We start from the raw sequence: 16,090 nt of genomic DNA, 5'->3' as shown, positions 1-16,090 counted from the left end.
AATGGGAATGCACATAGGATTTCAGAAAGAAGAACACTGACAAGAAGCTGGAGGGATTCTTTTTAGCACATTTCCCCCTGATGTAGTCTTGTATAGAACTTCAACAACAGCTGCCATACTTTCATGTTTCTATATTAAAGATGATGACTTAAAGGCAGACATACAGTTTCTCTACAATTTCAACACTCTATGCATGTGAAGCATTGGGAATATAGCTTTCCTTGGGTACTTGGGTGTCTTGGAGAATGAATCATGATGGTGAGACATTGAGTCTTTGTCATTGCTCTGTATTCACTTGGTAGAAATTGCTGAGGAAAAAGACAACAGCAAGACACTGTAGAGAAGACCACATAGCCTTTAAGCAATACTGCCAGTGAGGTTGGGTGAATATCATGCAAAACTGCCCAGCCAGAGGACATCATAGATTCCAGGGAGAAACTCTACCTGATTGCATAGTGTGGCCAACAGTATCACTGAACCAGGAAGCACTGACAGTAGCAGCATTTGATTTCAACACACAGGAAGCAACTCAGTCAAATAAGAAAAACTTCAACCAATGTCAGACTGTCCAGGATTTCAGCCAGTTGGTTCATGTCCTATTTTAGGTTAGAAAAAATATTACTGGCCTATTTATCATCATGGGGCTCCACTATATGGTAATGGGGTGATTCTCTTTAAGAAACAGGGGCCCACTAGAAGACTATAGGCATGAAAATCAGATATGTAAAACATGGCCAAGTATCATGGTAAGGCTCTGGTGATAAACACAGAAAAAAAAGAAGACATATGATGCCCAAGAGGTATAATTTACAGTAGTGTTTTAGTGAGTTTAAATAACTATTGGAAACTCTATATAAGTATTCAGAAATGGGAACAACAGTTGTTAGAGAAATTGCGACATTTCCCTTTCTGGTCTGAGTTACCTCCTTCTGTATAATATTTCCTGAATCCATTTATTTCCCTGACAATGCAATTGTTTCATTTTTCTTTAGCAATGAACAATATTGCAAAGTGTACAGGTGACACATTTTTTCCTATCCATTTATCAGCTGGAACTATTCAGATTGGTTTCTTGTGCTATTGTTCATAGAGCAGCAAATAACATGATGAAACAAGTAGACATTATATAAGATGTCAAGTTATTTTTATATATGCCTTGTGTTTTAATGCTGCAAATATTGTGCTATTATATAAAAATCTCAAAAAATCAATTAAAATATTTTATAATATAAAAGACATGATTTAACTTTGAAACAAAGAAAGTATTGGTAGAAAAATTTTGGAAATGTGAAGATGAATCATTGAACAACATAAATTTTGGCAAGCCCCCTCCATTGAATAAAACACAACTAAAGAATTTGAAAAAATAAGGTCAAATTTACAACTACTTTGTAAATCCATCTGATGCTTTCTCAGAAAACTGGGAATTTATCCACATCAAGAAGGAGCTTTACCACTCTTGGTCATATATTCAAAATGCACTTCATAAAACCACAAGGACATTTACTTAACTGTGTTCCTTGCAACTTTATTTGTAGTAGCCATAAACTAGAAACAACCTAGACGTCCTTCAACTGAAGAATGGATAATATGGTACATATACACAATGGAATACTACTCAACTACTAAAAACAAAGACATAATTCAATTTTCAGGCAAATGGATCAAACTAGAATAGATCATCCTAAATGAAGTAACTCAGACCCAGAGAGACACACATGTATGTACTCATAAGCAGACGTTAGCGATATAGCATGGGATAAACATATTACAATTCACAGAACCAAAGAAGACAAGTAACAAGGAGGACCAAAGAGGATGCTTAAATTTCACCCAGGGGGAAATAGAATAGCCAGAGGTAATGGTTGGAGAGAGAGAGAAAATGTTGGAAAGGGATCACAGAGGAAAAAAAAAGGTAGAGATCAGACCTGGGGAGAGCTGGGAGGAGCACAGAAGGCCTTAAGAGAAAAGAGAAATTTTTGGTGGGGGCATCTCTGTGACTAACTGGACACCTAAGACAGAATAGACCTCTGGGAGAATACAAGGGGGACTATAGCTGAGAATCCTAGTAGCAAGGGTCACAGAGCCAGAAGAGGACATTCTGTAAATACAGGAGACTGTGGAGGGAAGAGTGGAGGGAGGAAAACACTAAAGTATCCACAAAACATTTAATCCTAAGATTACCCCATCTACAAGATGTGTAAGGTTTAAGATAGAACAGATAGAGCAGAGATTGAGGGACTATCCAACCAGAGCCTTGCCCAACCCAAGTCCCACCCCATGGAAAGAGCCAACCCATGACACTATTAAGGATACTCTGCTATCCTTGCAGACAGGATCCTAGCATATTTGTCCTCTGAGAGGCTCCACCAAGCCAGTGGTTTGAGACAGATTTTGAAAATCACAGTCTTTGGATGAAGCATAGGTAGTCTAGTGGAAAAGTAGGAGGGAGGATAAAAGGACCTAGGGGAGACAAAAGCTCCATAAGAAGACCATTGAGCCAAGTTACTAGGCTCCAGTGTGGCCTGTGCCATCTGAGGTGCCAAAGAAGAATCATGCATGGACTGCACCTAGGTCCTCTATGTAGCTGATGGGCAGCTCAGGCTTCATGTGGGTCCACTAATAAAGGGAGAGGCAACTGTCTCTGACATCTGTTGCCTGCTTTTAACCACTTTCCCCTGACAGGACTACCTTGCCAGGCCACAAAGGAAGAGGACAAACTCATACCTGATATGACTTTATGAGCTGTGGTGGGTATGTAGAGGTACTCCCCTAGTCCAAAGACTATAGAATGGGGAAGGTGGTACTGGGAGAAGATGAGCGATGGGGCTATGACAAGGTTATAAAAATAAATGAATGAATAAAAGAACAAATAAATAATAAATTTCTGAGATGAACAAGGGCTGTTAATTTGAGGAGAGGGCATTAGGATGGAACTAAGGGGAAAGGAGGAAGGGGAACTGTGATCAGGCTGTAAAGTGATTAAAATAATAAAATAATATTATATGTATTATATATACATACATATAATGAAACCTCAATGCATTTGTAAAATATTAACAACAGTAATAAAATAGCTAATATAGATAAAGAGAAACACTTATTTAGAGAACAAAGTAAAGAATATTCTTGAAAGAGAGAAAAATATGAAAATGATCAGGTCCAAGATGGTCATTGACATGGAAGAAATCAGCCCAAATAATCAAGATCACAGAGCTAATTATTGTAAGAGATCCTGAAATTAAAATGATATAAAAACAAATAACACATAAGGACAGCTAATACAGCTAAAGGCAGACATCTGAGCAAAAACCTAGATGCCACAAAACACCAGAATTATGTATTCAGTGAGGTGAGTGGAAAAAATAAAAAGCCTGTCTGTATATGTCAGCAATGACGTTCTTTAGAGATGAAATATAAAACTTTTCTTAGAAAAGCTGTAGCACATAAGAGTTCATCACTGAAAAGCACAGGAAATGCTTAGGAACTCTTAACACTGAAAGAAAAGGCTGGTGCTGATCTTTGTGCCAACATTTTTATGTAGAAAATGTACAAGTAGGTCATTAAAATAAGCCAAATAAAATGTTACAACAGTGTGTTGATGATACATAAATCCTATATGTATCATGAACTGTAGAAATAAAAAATAATAATGTCAATGTTTTATGAAGCAACACATATTTAAAAATAGCAAATTATAAAATCAAAACCTCAAAATATGAGTTGGCTATCAGATGACTGTATAACCAAAGGGAAGATTTTTTCTTTAGTTTTAAAAACATATTATTACTGGGTATTTTAACACATGTTTTCATTACAGTACTTAGGAGACAGAGTCAAGTGAATACTAGACTTCAAGGCCAGCCTAGTCTACAAATGACTTTTAGAATAGCCAGGAATACACAGAGAAATTCTGTCCCAACGTCTACTCCCCCCCAAACTGTTTATCCACTCAAAGTTGATGCCCAACTCTGACAGGCACTGTGTCTGAGAGGATCTGGCACAGACCTGAGAGGCAGGACTTCAGGATCCTAACTTGATTGTTTAGAAGACTCACCAACATGTCACTCTCAGACAGTTCATTAGGCCAAATCCTGTGCTCCCTGTTCTCCCATTAGAATGAAACCTAGCTATTGGGATCAATAGTATAGCATGGTTTTAAAGATGAACTCACCCATTTGTGCCAAGGTCCTTGGGACTAACAAGAAGCCTGAAAAGAAAGCTCATGGTGAATGATTGATCTTTTTTCAATAGCCTGGCCCTCTTACCTGCCCAGTGTCTGTTGGGCCTCTGTACATTAGAATCAGAACCCATTTAGTTAAGAGTGATGCATGTACCAATATCCATCATGGATCCCATGTTTTTTGCTGTGGACAGATCTAGCCATCAAGGTGATACTTCCCCCTGTGACTCCACACCCTTCCTTCCCATCAGGACTCACCTGTACACACCAGGTTTAGGACCACGGACATTATGATGGTGAATTGGCTGAAGTGAGGCAGAGACAGAACAAAAGTCACAGGATGTCTTGAAATGCTCCAAGTATCTAAGTGACCACAGCATGCAAAGCTTACCAACAAAGCACATCCGGCCTGTCCCTCACATTTATTGGTTCTGGTTTCTTCTTGAGACAGGGTGTTTCTGTAGTCATGACTGCACTGGAACACACTTTGTAGAACATACCTTAAAGTCAAAGATCCTCATGCCTCTGCCTTCCAAGTGATCAGATGAATGGCATATGTCACTATCTTTGGCTTCAAGAGCACCCTCGTTGACTGTGGTCTTGGAGGACTATACCCTCCTGAAAATTGGTCAGACTTCAACTCTTCATCATAACATTTACCATGATCACTACTAAGTTTCATCTTGGACTCCACCCCTCTAATTCAAATCCTCAAATTTTATTACTGTTCTAAAGCTCTTGGTGCATTTTGTTGCTTTTTAAATCTGCATTTCAATGATTACTGTGGCACTGTGTTTAACATGTCCAAAGAGTATTAATAATGTTTTAATAGTAATCCTAATGTGACTACCAAACTGATTATCCTGTTATATTTTCTATTGTTTACTGACTTTACATCCTTATCAAAATCCCTCTCCCTCCTCTCTTCCCAGTCCCATCCTTCTACTTTTCCTTCCCCTTATCCTAAAAGAAGAAGTGACTGTCCTCCTATTTTATCTTTATACCAACCTGCTCCAGCACATCAAGTCCCATCAGGACTAAGTGCATCTTCTTCCACTGAGTCCACTAAAGGCAGTCTAGCTAATGAAATGGATTCAAGGGAAGACAACAAAGTTAAAGTCTGATACAGCCCTTATTACCATTCTTAGAGAACTTATACAGAGACCAAGCAGCCCATCAGCTTTATATATGTAGAGGACCTAGGGTAGTCTATGCATGCTCTTTCATTGAGGTTCATTCTCTGTAAGCCACAATGGGCCTAGAGTAGCTGACATTGTAGGCCTTCCTAAGTTGTCGTTGAGCTCTCCAACTCCAAAATCCTTCCCCCATCTCTTCCACAAGATTCTCTGAGCTTGGCTTAATGTTGGGCTGTTTCCATCATCTCCTTGATGAAACCACTCCAATGTCAGTAATGCCAGGGTCTTGTCTGCAAGGATAGCAGAGCATCACTAATAGTGTCAAAGGTTGGCTTTCTCTCATGTGGTCAGTCTCAAGTTGGGGTATTCTTTGTTTATCCTTTCCCTCAATCTCTGATCCACCTTCATCCCAATTTGTAGGCAGGGAAAATTTTGGGTTGAAAGTTCTGGGAGTGAGTTGGTGTCCCTTTTTTTCCACTCAAAGTGGAACCTGATGGCCATTTCCATCTCAATATCCCCTGCCATTATGAGTATCAGCTAGAGTCACTCCCATTTCCTCCCAGCATCTTCTCTTGTCCTACATCTCAAGTTTTCCCCAGATGTCTCCCATCATTTCCCTTTCCCTCTCTCAATCATCTCAACTCATCCCTCTTACCACATGTGCTCCCAACCCTCCTTCTCCGTTGCACACCCACTCTCATCCAGTTTCTTCTCTCCATTCACTACTGATGACTATTTTAAGCCCTTTTTGTGTGAGAATCTATCATCTTCCTTTGGGTCGTACTTGTTAGTTAGTTTTTTTGGGTCTGTGGATTATTGCATGTCTATCCTGTTCTATATGGTTAAATCTGGCTTATAAGTGAGTTCATACCACATGTTTCTTTCTTGGTCTTTGTTACCTCACTCAAGATGATCTTTCCTACTTTTGGCCATTTTCATGATGTCATTATTTTTAATATCTGAGTAATATTTCATTCTGTAAATGTACCACATTTTCTTTATCCATTATTTGGCTGAGGGACATTTAGATTGTTTTCAGTTTCTGACTATTATGAATAAAGCTGCTATGGACATAGTTGAGGAAATATCTTTGTGGTTATGTCATATTGAAAAAGTCCCTGATACAAAACACCCAGTTTTTGAGATACTTCCATATTAATTTCAAAAGAAGTTGTACAAGTTTGCACCCGTGTAAAAAAATTAGGTTTTACATCACAGGAAGTTCAGGGCAGGATGAGGTGGGAGATCAGTTTAAGCAAAAAAGTGTATCCAAATGCATTTGTTCTAGACCTATTGTACTAGGGGATGGTTTCTTATTGAATTTTTATCTGTACTTTATGTCTTTATTAAAATTAACTTACATCCCAATCATAGCCATCTTCTTCCTCTCCTCGTTGTGTCACCCTCCATCAGTCTTTTGGTAGAGGTGAGCAGGCATCCAGGCTGGTGGATCCACAGAGCAGAATGCCCAGGCATCTAGGTGGCTACAGGGTCACTGTGTAATGAGGTCTGGGAGGTGTGGCCTGGACCATGGAGTGTGATCCTTTGATAAACAAAATGAAAGCCATTGAATCAGTGGTTGCCTATTTGAAAGAACCAAACTCTGTGTTTCACAGCACTTTGGGTTGAAATTGTATGGGAAAATGAGGGCAGACTAAAGCATCCAATAGAGTTCTTATATACATACATAAATAAATCTTTAAAAAATTAATCAGATCCAGGATGGTGGCACTGACTATGCAAGATGTCTGAGTGGCAGGACAGAACCTAGAAACTGTGCTTGGAGCTACAGACCACAAGACCTGGAGAGCCCTAGGTGAGAGGTGTCTATATGGTGCAAAGCACAGTTTGGTCTGGCCTCTGACTATCCAACTGGTCCACAGAAGTCCAGTGCCCAGTCCCGAGAGACTGGGTGCATGCCGGCAGGCGATCTGCAGCTGTTCTGTATATCTTGGACTCTGTATTGGGTACTGAGTTGTGGGTGGTAAAGAGCCAGCATCTGAACTCCTGGACCAAGGGAGAACACAGGAGAACTGGCAGATCTGATCTCAGACCACCCCTGCCAGTCCAGACAAAGACCTATGGTCCTTTGACTACTGGCAGGGTCTCCAAATACCAGACCAGCCTATCATCCAGTACCTGCACTTTCTTTGACTGAATTGTGCATTACAAAGCACCAGCCTTAGTGTCTGCCATCCCAGGGGTGAGCCCAGAGTGTGTATCTGGGATCTGCCTCAAGATCACCCTGGCAGTCCATGGAAGGACTCAGGACCTATGTGGTGGTGATGAGAGGTGGTGACTGTGGACATTCTCAACTACTGTGTGGTTCTTGGTTTCTCTGGCAGACAGAACTGAGGTTCCATGGCCAGAATAAGAATGGGAAGAAGCCCAAGTCAGTGGGTGGCTCCAACCCTCTCTGGCAGACTGAATGAAGCAAGATGACTGAAACAGCAAGATGACTAAAGGCCAGCATAAACACACAAATGACAAAAGAAAGAATAATATGACATCTCCAGAAACCAGTTATCCCAAAGTATTCAAACACAACTGAAGCACAAGAAAATGACCTCAAATCCTTAGTAATGAAGATGATAATGGAGAAAGTGAATAAAATCTGTAAGCAAATACAGGAAGATGCAGCCAAACAGATTAAGGACCTTAGAGAGACCATACAATAAGCATTGATTGCAAATGAAGAAATCATGGAAAGAAATTCAGGATAATGCAAACAATCAGATGAAGGAAATCAATAAAAAGGTTCAAGAGTTGAAGATGGAGATGGAAGCAACAACAACAACAACAAAAAACACAGAGAGAAGAAAGCCAGGTTGTGAGCCTAGCCTTTAACGGCTGAGACAAATGGATTGAACTAGAAATTGTCATAATGAGTGAGTTCACACAGAAGCAAAAAGAGCTAAATGGTATATACTCACTTATATCGAGACACTAGTCCAAGGTGTACGTCCCCATGAAAAACTGTACCTACCAGGATAGTGGGTAAGAGGGGAGGACATCCTATTGAAACTTTAGGTGTGAGAAGCCTGGGAGAAAGAGGAAATAGAAGGATCCAGCGGGTCCTGGAAAACTACAGGCGCGTCTGGGCCCTGGGACCCTCCGCAAACTGTGGCAACAGCCAAGGAAAAAATAGGCAGTAAACCTCGAACCCCTACCCGGACTAGCCGATGGACATTCTCCACTGTTGAGTGGAGAAGGAGATCTGACTTTCACACAAACTCTGGTGCCCCATATTTGAACATGTCCCTTGGATGGAGATGCCTGGTGGCACTCAGAGGAAAGATAATAGGTCACCAAGGAGAGACTTGATACCGTATGAGCATATTCAGGGGGAGGAGGTCCCCCTCAGACACAGACTTAGGGGAGGGGAGGGGAGTAGGGGGGAAGTGGGAGGAAGGGAGGAATGGGAGGATACATGGGATGGGCTAACAACTGAGATGTAATATGAATAAATTAATTAAAAAAAAAGAAAAAAAAGAAGAAAGCCAGGAATGAGAGAACTTTGAGAATAAAACATGTATTGCATGTAAGCTTCACTAACAAAATTCAACGGAGGATAAAAATCTTGGGTGTAGGAGCAACAATAGAATAATTTGGTGCAATCAAAAGAAAATGTTAAGTCTGAAAAATTCCTGACACAAAACATGCCTGTATCCTCTTCCCCTGTGGCCTGTCAAGGCAGTCACATAAGGGGTAAGTGATCAACCAGTGGGCACCAGAGTCTGTGCCACAAGTAGTCCCTACTCCCCATATTATGGGACCCACAATGCAAGTGTGCTGTCTACATACTATATATGAGCAGAAGGCCTAGGTATTCATCATGCATTGTCCTTTGTTGATGTGTCAGTCTCTGCAGCACCTGGATGTGTTAGCTCCATTGGTCTCCTTGTGGAACTCCTGACCCCCACAGGTCCCTCTATCCCCAACTCTCCCAGATGACTCCCTGCACTCCACTGAGAAATATGGCTGTGTTTCTCAGCATCTGCTTGTATCTCCTTCTGTGTGGAGTCTTTCAGAGGACCTGTATGGTAGGCTCCATTATTGTCCATTCTCTTTGACTGCTTCCAGTGTCTATTCTATTTGTCCTTCTGAATGAGAATTAAGCCTTCTCCCAAAGGACCTTCTTATTTACCTTCTTTATGTCTGTGTATTGTAGTGTGGTTTTCCTGTAGTATGTGGCTAATATCTGCTTATGAGTGAGTATATACCATGCGTGTGTTTCTGGGTCTGGGTTACCTCACTCAGGATGATTTTTTTTATAGTTCCATCCATTTGCCTGCAACTTTCAAAAATTCAAAAATTATTTTTAATAGCTGAGTAGAATTCCATTGTGTAAATGTACCACAGTTTCTTTATCCATTGTTTGGTTGTTTCGAGATCCTAGCTACTACAAATAAAGCCTTCTGTGAATTCTGTCAAGATTAAACCTAGTGGTGGGGGGAGGGCTGCTGCACAGTTAACAGAGCCATGTTCCACACAGCAGTGCATGCCCAATCTCTCTGCCTTTCCACTGACCACCCGCCCAAGGCCAGCCTGGGGCCCCAGAAACAGCCCCAGCAGCAGCACCATGGCTAGGTGGAACGCCTGCAGTCTAGTGGCAATGGGACTCACCCTTATGCTACTTGCCTTAGCTACAAGGACTTGCCCTCATTCTTGTCTCCCATCCCAGGGAAGACCTTCATTAGCATTATGCCAGCTGAGATTGTAGTAGTCAAAGACTGATCGAGGTTTTTTTTTTTGTGAATGGGCTGACACTTGGGAGCCAGAAATGGTCTGTGATCTGGAACTCACTGCTGCAGGAAAGGGAATTTACAATGGATCTTCATACCAAGAGCACCAGAGGAGCCCCCACCTTCAATGTCCCTGCCAAGACACTAGTCCTGCTGATGGGCAAAGAAGATGTCCATGGTGATTTGATCAACAAGAAATGTTATGAAATGGCCTCTCACCTTTGGTGTTCCCAGTACTAACCTCATCTGTCTCCTTCCCCACTGCTCCCTTCACTTTTTGCACCACTTCATTCAACACACACACCTACCATTATTTTTGGGAGCCATTACCCCATTTCTCTTATTGCTGCCAAAACCATATGGGCTCGGGGGTCGGGCTGGATGGACAGATACCTCTCCCTACCCAAACTCACCCCTCTTGCGTTTGGAAAAACATTTGTTTTGTTGTTTTTTTCTGAAAAAAAAAAAGATTCTACTAACAACAACAAACACAACAACAATGATTAAGCCTAAAGCATGTAGCTAAAAACAAAGTTTGTTTAAAATCAAGTATACTTAATAGATGGTCCTCAAACTCCTGAAAAGTCTACTACATATGACATTTAGTGTTTGATTAAAAAATATTCCCATGATACAGATACCATTTACGTTATATTTCCTGATCCAATTTACCCTATTCAGATCACTGATGGATAACTGTATGAATTATTTGTCATTGAGAGTACAGGAGCTTTTAATGCAATTTAATGATTTACTCACATCATTAGCAAAATAGGAGATTTTCTTCTCATGCTTAATGTAAATAATTGAGACCTTATTCCAGAACTTATAGGCATTGAGATATCAAACGCAACCCAGATGTCCCATTTCTCTTTTTAATCCTTTTTCTCTGTTGCTGAAACCATTTTTCCCAACAAGCTGATTTGTATTGTGATGTCTTATTTTGACCAAGAAATTTTAGCTAGAGTTTCTTGAGAATGGTGGAAGGTTATTTGATGGCTTATGGGTAACATATAAGAGTCTACACCACTTAAGAATATGACATCCCTTCCTCAGAACCCAGTTACTGCTCATAGCCCCAAATTGAAGTTTTGTGACACCTTCATGATTTCCTGTTTAAAATTGCTGAATAATTGTACCCATCACTCTAGCTTTCAACATTTCTATCACTTAAAAGACACTGATGGAATACTTAATGTATGCCTGTCATCTCATTTTGTCCTGTAGATAGGTGAAATAAACAGTAAGCAATGAGGACAATAAAAGTGGTCTGAAGAGCCGGGCGGTGGTGGCGCACACCTTTAATCCCAGCACTTGGGAGGCAGAGGCAGGCAGATCGCTGTGAGTTCAAGGCCAGCCTGGTCTACAAAGTGAGTCCAGGACAGGCAAGGCTACACAGAGAAACCTTGTCTCGAAAAACCAAAAAAATAAAAGGGGGGTCTGAAGATAGAATAGTGTTCACTAGAAGTTTGGAAGTATAAGGGAGCAGGTTGGTTGGATATTGAAAATTGTGAAGGTTGATAAATGCTAAATTTCTATAGCACAGCTAGATAAATACAGTTTTCAATAATCTATATTTTAGATATAAACAAGGAATTTGAAGTTTCTTAAAAAAGAATACTAAGGTGAAAGGAAAGTAAAAATATCCCTGAGGTTGTCCTCTGACCCCCACATGCATGCACTGATCCCTGAAGGACTTTAAGTCAACACACCATGGAAACATTTGCATATTAATGTGTATCGACCCACTAGCCAATCATAGCTGCTCTGATTTCATGTGTCAAGTGGCCATGTAATCTACATGGACCATCCTCTCACAGCACTCCTCCTTATCCTCTGGCTCTTATGTTCTTCTTCACTTCCTCCTATTTTGTGATATTCTGTGATCCCTAGAAGACATTAATTTAGATGTGGCAAGTGACTCTTTGTGGGAGGAGCTAGGGAGCATTGAATATGACCATAATATATTGTATGACCATACAGAATTTCTTGTCAATTAAAAATCTTATATTAATAGCTCTCTTACATTTCATGACTTTCTTTCTAGTTTTATTACACAGACACACACACAAACACACACAGAAGGGGGATATCTACATCATAAAGACAACCAATAGGATGTGTAGTAACCTAATACTTTAATAAAAATAAGAGAAAGACATTTTAAAATCTAGTTCCTACGTATAAAACTTGCATCGTTTACTTTCGTGAATCTGAATCTGTATTATCTGGCTAAGATACTGGTTTCAAGTTGCATCAATTTTCTTGCCTTTTATTTTTCTTTATACAACGTAAAACTTTTAAATCACTGGCAATTGAAAGCACCTCTCTGCTGCATCCTTTAAAGGAAACCTTGTTAAGACAGAGTTCAAATATGTTTCTGTCTTCCACAGTCCCTATATCAACAATACTGTGGTCTGGAAGCATATCAACCACAATGTAGAAGATACATAGGCAACCTCTGTTTCAAAACAACAACAACAACAATAACAACAACAACAACATACACACATGCACGATGATTCTCACAGTCCAGACATGCAAATGATAAGGAGAATTTACAGGGTAGTGCATATTTTGGTCACTTTGAAAGAAGCTATTGTTGTTTGAGTAGTGGGACTCTCCTTTGAGAAAATACATCCACATAATTAGCCCATAGAGAAGTCTCTCTCTCTCTCTCTCTCTCTCTCTCTCTCTCTCTCTCTCTCTCCTTCTCTCTCTCTCTCTCCCTCCCTCCCTCCCTCCCTCTCTCTCTCTCTCTGTCTCTCTGTGCATGTGTGTGTGTGTGTGTGTGTGTGTGTGTGTGTGTGTGTGTGTGTGTGTTTCATGATTGACATGGGCAGGCCAGGCTATTATGGGTGATAGAGTTCATGGGCACATCATACTAAGTTGTATAACAATGCAGTCTTATCAAGCTTGGATCAATCTAGTACATCATTGAACTCCATGACATATGCTTCAGTTTCTGTTCTTAAGTTTCTGACTTGGCTTCCCTCAGTGGATTGTGACCTGGGATATATTAGGTATGTAACTTTAACACTTTACTGAAATTAGCTTTTTGTCGTGGGACTTAAAGGCAACAGTGAAAAATATATCTAAGACTGCTAGTGTTTACACAGACTGTGTCTAAGGAGATATGAGCAAACATATGTTGATACCAGATAAGATGCCAATGAATTGGATAAGTGACCCACTCAATAAAATTTTCTGAGTTATTGAATTTACTAGGATTATTTTCAGGATCATAGTGATATGGGTGTTGGCCAATCAGAGTTTATGCAACTTGAGCATTAATGCATTGTAACAAAGAAGAGGCTTTTATTCATAATTGACGTCAGTACTCTACCCTGGACTAAGGATTACAAAATGCATCTCCAGGGTATTAAAGACAAAAATCACAATGTTACATTCTTTCTAATTTCAAACAGAAGATCATCTTGTGCAAAGGAAGGTTTTGTTTACATTTGCAGAAAGAGAAGTTTTATTAAAGTTGTACAAGGCCAGCCAATTACAAATATATACCCTTAGAATTTGCATTTGCAAGTCCAATTTTACTTTATAGTTTACTTAAGTACAGAAATATTAGAACTTAAATGTAAAGTTTGCTAACAAGATACAGTTATCCATCCCAGTGTATGAAGAGATAATTATGTGAGCATGGGTGACACCAATAAAGCTGTGCTGCACCTCCAAAGCCCATGCTAGCATGAGTGATGCATAGTATAGGGAAGTTGCAGCCCTGCAGATCCCTGTGTACCTTGCATGCACTTTTGTAACCTGGAGGGTCTCCTCTTCTCTGGTGCTGTTGTTACTCATCTAAACTTAAGGATGGCACCTAAGACATTTGCTTGTGGGGGTGTTTTAGCAGCTTTATAAGACTTGTGAAGTCTCAAAAATTACATTAAAATATTTTATAAAAGAAAATGACATGATTTAAGAATGAAATAAAGAAAGTCCATGTAGAAGATTTTAGGAAAATTAAAAGTTAGTTATTGAACAAAATATATTAACAATGTCTCTCTCATACTGTAAAGAACACAGCTACTGAATTGGAAAAAGTAAGGGCCAGATTCATGTGTAAGCAGGTCTAGGGTCTTGCTGCAAAGCTTGGCAACCTGAAAACCTACTCTGAGCCCCACATAATAAGAGGAGAAAATTGATATCTGCAGGTTTTCATCTGATCTCCATCTGACATGGCACATGTACACACACACACACACACACACACACACACACACACACACACACAAATGCAAAAACTTATACGCTTAATAAAATGTTGATAAAATAGGAGAACTATTGAGCCTAGATCAGACATTATGTAATCTTACATGTAAATACAGAAATTTAATGAAAATACACAGAGGAGGAATGGACAGATATTTTGAAGCCATCCAAATATAAAATTATCAGTTATAAAAGTTCATTGACGTACAAAGGGAAAGAGGTTCATTTGGGAGCATAGGGAAGGAGGGGATCTAGAATGAACTTATGCGAGAAGATGAATATGACTAAAATATATTATATGACATTCTCAAAGAATTTTTAAAACATTAACAAAATTACAGCAGAGCCTATAAAATAAGAAAAAGATTATTAAGAGAACGAACTAGGAAAAACTCTGAAAAGAATTTGTAGTAGAAGTTTGGAGTTATCATTTTCATTCCATTTACTTTGCAGTGTAATCTGGGTTTTCTGATTGTTTTTGTTTTTTCTTAGGTCTTTTTCTTATTGCTAAAGATAAAGAATTGTTGTGAACAATATTGATTCTGTCAACACAAAGAAAACTCCTATTTGAAAGTGAGTGAAAGTGATGGCCCAAGACACTCATAACACATGGAGATCAGAAGAGAAAGAGAAGTGAAAAAATATTCAAGTAAGATATGAGAAAAGTAGCAGAGTTGAGCAAAGGAAGTGCTCTTGACAGAAATCTCCAGAATTCCCCATAGCCAGAGCACATTTATGACCTGGTTCTTCTCAGAGTTAGAAACACCCAATTTTTTCATTACCAGATTTATTTCCCATGGACTCTTTCTTCATATACATTTATTTTATTACACATGCATAAAACAAACTACATACAGAGGGAGAAACCATGTGACAATCATGAGTACTATAAATGTTACTTTCATAGTATGGCTATTTGTATTTTTTGTATTGTTGGGTCTGAACTTCTGAATGAAATTCAATATCTATCCTAGCTCATCTCTATTAACTTAACTCCTTTATCTTGATCTAAAAAAATGTTATGTCCTAGCCAACTAAACCTGACTGTAGAACTAAACTATCTATTCTTCAACATCCCCCAGAGACTTGAGAAGGAATAAACCTTAAATTCCTGAGCGAACCAGTAACACAGGTTAGCAGCTTCCAGAATGAACAAAATGACTGAGAACGTTTACAGCCTGAACAGTTACCAAACACTCTATGATTTTGGAGCCTCACCTTTGGCCCCAATATCTCTGTCAGACTTATTTGTAAGGAAGAAATTATTGAGGACTTGCTTATCCTATCTTAGCAGAGTTTGGCCACTGACTCTGCCTTCATCTAAGCTGCCCATTTTTAGGCAGAATTCTGTTAGTGGCAGGAGTGAGAATGTTTTGCCCAGTGGCTAGGTTGCCACATTTGAAGCCATTTCCATAAGGAGGTTCTTTGGTGCTCATCACCTTCTATGAGGTTGTTGGGATGTTGTCAGGAGTTAACTTGTCTTGTCAAAGAAACTTTAGGATAATAAAGACATCTTTAAATGCCATATTCTGTGTGTCTCTGAGGCCCTTGAAGACCCTTTCTAACCACTTTACCTCATATATCCGTAGAATCATATCTATCTGTTAGACCTAAGATGTGTATTCCTTTGCTAGAATCTGATAGGTATTTGTCATGTCCATGTTTTGTATCAATATACTAAATTCTATACCAATGATTTAGAAAAAATCTTCATTATGAGTAACAGTTAAGGCCTTGAGTTAAGGGGTAGGTTCAGTTTTGTCACCTGCAGATTTATTTCCCATGGACTCTCAAGTGTG

General features: G+C 39.5%; 1 protein-coding gene across 1 annotated transcript in view; it reads right to left on the bottom strand.

The window, feature by feature from the left end:
* Positions 1-16,090, bottom strand: part of LOC311590899 (uncharacterized protein) — a gene marked incomplete at its 3' end in the record, with an annotated part of 79,310 nt that overhangs the window by 49,608 nt on the left and 13,612 nt on the right. The gene's annotated exons all lie outside the window — the stretch shown is intronic.

The sequence above is a fragment of the Acomys minous genome (genome assembly GCF_964271855.1).
Source record: "Acomys minous genome assembly, chromosome: 20".
Taxonomy (NCBI): Eukaryota; Metazoa; Chordata; class Mammalia; order Rodentia; family Muridae; genus Acomys; species Acomys minous.
This window is presented reverse-complemented; position numbering and strand designations above follow the sequence as displayed.